At 41.5% G+C, this 2734-nt stretch overlaps 1 pseudogene; it reads left to right on the top strand.

Annotated features, from left to right (window-relative positions):
• The first annotated feature begins 915 nt into the window (after positions 1–915).
• LOC131513115 (actin-related protein 2/3 complex subunit 1A-like) lies at positions 916–2022 on the top strand (annotated as a pseudogene).
• Positions 2023–2734: the final 712 nt, after the last annotated feature.

Genomic DNA, 2734 nt, shown 5'->3' with positions numbered 1-2734 from the left:
CACGTGGAGAGACAGGGCAGGTCTTTTATGCCCTCCAGAAGAGGCTGTTCTTCATCCTGCAGACAAGACAGGAAACTACTGAAGAGATTTCAGAAGAGACATGATTAATTTTATCTCTCTGGGTAATTTAGCCTCTAGGTAACATAGGAGGTAGATTTGAGACGTGAAAACTTGAAGCAGAAAGGTGACATAAGATGTTATTTTAATAATGTTAGTGAGATAAAGGAGATTTTAACTAGGAAGTGCTCTAAGGACATAGAGTGAGAACATCGGTAAGGGGCAGGTTTGAGAGATAAGGTCCTGAGTTATATTTTTACTTCTTGAACTTGACACATATAGGATCAAATCAAATATATTCAAAAGCCAAGGATACATGACACAATCTCATTCAGATTCTTGTCTCTTTACTATGTAGTCAGTCTTGGAACCCATCCCAATCCTATTTTTCCTCTGTTTTTGTGAATATTTGTCAAGTTCTTAGGTACGAGTAATGAAAGACAACTCACTAATATAATTGGAAAATGAAATTATTTTGCATAGCTCATGGAATCACAGGAGGTGCCGAAGGATTAGCCTCAAGGCCAAGCATCCACAGCCATGCCATTGACGGTACATCATCCTCGAGTGCATTCTCTACAGTTTGCACAACACCAAATTCTTTTCCAACAATTTGATCTAACAGCAGCTACTACTTAGCTTCCAAGTCAGCGCCCTGCATAATCACTTTTATTCATTATCTGGCTGTTTCTCTCCTGGGCCACTTTAGTAAATACCTAACTAGTTTCCTGAGTTCATCTGAGGGCACCTGCAGGAGTCTGTTCCCAGAGACTGACCAGGGTCTGTAAATTCTCCACTCCGAGCAGGTCTGGACTGCCCTGATACCTGCTTTCTATCCTTTAAAAAACACTAGGTATAATGTCTCTGCATCGGCTTTTACTAGAGCCAATCACCTGTCATGTCTGAACAGGGATTGTACCCAGATTGCTCTTAGCCCCAATAATTACGAAGTCCACATCTATAAGAAGAACAGGAGCCAATGGGTGAAAGCTCATGAACTCAAGGAGCACAACGGACATATCCCAGGTATGGACTGGGCTCTCAAGAGTGACCACATCGTCATTTGTGGGACAGACCACAATGCCTGTGTCTGGAGTCTGAAAGATGGTGTCTAGAAGCCAACTCTGGTAATCCTGAGAATTAATCGTGTAGTGACTTTGCCAAGTGGCCCTCTAGAGAATAAATTTGCTGTGGGAATTGGAGCACGACTCATTTCTTTTTGTTACTTTGAGTCTGACAATGACTGGTGGGTAAGCAAGCACATTAAAAAGCTGATTCGTTCCACAGTCGTCAGTTTGGGTTGGCATCCCAATAATGTTTTGCTGGCAGCAGGATCATATGGTTTCAAATTCAGAGCATTTTCTGTCTAACTTAAAGAAGTGGCTGAAAAGCCAGCCAGTATGCCCTGTGGCAGCAAGAAGCCTTTGGGTAAGCTGATGTCAATGTGGTGGCAGTGGCACTGGTGGCTGGGTGGATTGGGTCAGCTTCTCTGCCAGTGGGAGCCACCTGGCCTGGGTCAGCCATGACAGAACCATATCTGTTGTTGGTGCCTCAAAAATTGTGCAGGTCTCAACTCTGAAAACAGAGTTCCTGCCCCTTTTGAGTGTGTCATTTGTCTTGGAAAATAGCTTTGTAGCTGCTGGCCATGACCGCTGTCCATTACACTGTAGATGACTGTGGCTGCTTGACCTTCATCTCCAAATTAGACATTCCAAACAGAACATCCAGCATTTGCCATGGAAAGGTCCCACAACATGGACAAGAGGACCACGACTCAGGACTAAAAAACAGTCTGCAGAATAGCATCACTCAAGTGTGTATTTATGAGGTGGACAAGCATGATTGCCACAAATTTTGCATTACTGGCATCATGGAACCATAATAATTTGGGATTTCAAGATCTTAGAGTCTTCTATCCCGGGCTTCCTAGGGTGTAGCTGGGTGAGCATCCCAGATCCAGCGTAACAAACTGACAAACTGTGCCGATGAGACCGGGCCATTTGCATGGTGGTCAGAAGAGCCAGCCCTGAGGAAACACTGAAGACACATATGGTGCAAATATTTTTTGTGCATTTTTGTTTGAATATAATTGGTGAAAGTGTTGTTTTTTAAAAATTTTTAATGTTTATTTATTTGTTTTTGAGAGAGAGAGAGTGCAAGTAAGAGAGGGGCAGAGAGAGGGGGAGATAGAGAGAGTCTGAAGCAGGCTCCTCCCTGTCAGCACAGAGCCCCATAAGAGGCTGGATCTTACAAACCTTGAGATCATGACCTGAGCCAAAATCAAGAGTCCCCTGATTAACCACCCAAATGCCCCAAAAATATTGTTGTTGTTTTTTTAAAGCAGCAGTGATTTGTTTTCTTTGTTGGTATCGTTTTGTTTTTGCTATTTCATTCTATTCTTCACCAAAGCTTCTCTTTAAGTAGTTTATTATGGAAAATTGTCACACTACCTTACAGGAAAGGGTGGAGAGATATGTAAATTTTCTGCAAAACAATTAAATAAAAATAGTGAATGAGAAAAACAAAAAAAGAAATACAGTTCATTCTACATCCCAAATGTTTAAGGTAATTTGACTTTTAGTGATTGTAAAATGTTAAATATTTCTCATGGCAAGGATCTAATTTTTAGAACTGAAAGAATAATTCTCAAATAACACCCCTAGATTTCAGGTTTATT

The sequence above is a fragment of the Neofelis nebulosa genome, chromosome 5 (assembly GCF_028018385.1).
Source record: "Neofelis nebulosa isolate mNeoNeb1 chromosome 5, mNeoNeb1.pri, whole genome shotgun sequence".
NCBI lineage: Eukaryota > Metazoa > Chordata > Mammalia > Carnivora > Felidae > Neofelis > Neofelis nebulosa.
This window is presented reverse-complemented; position numbering and strand designations above follow the sequence as displayed.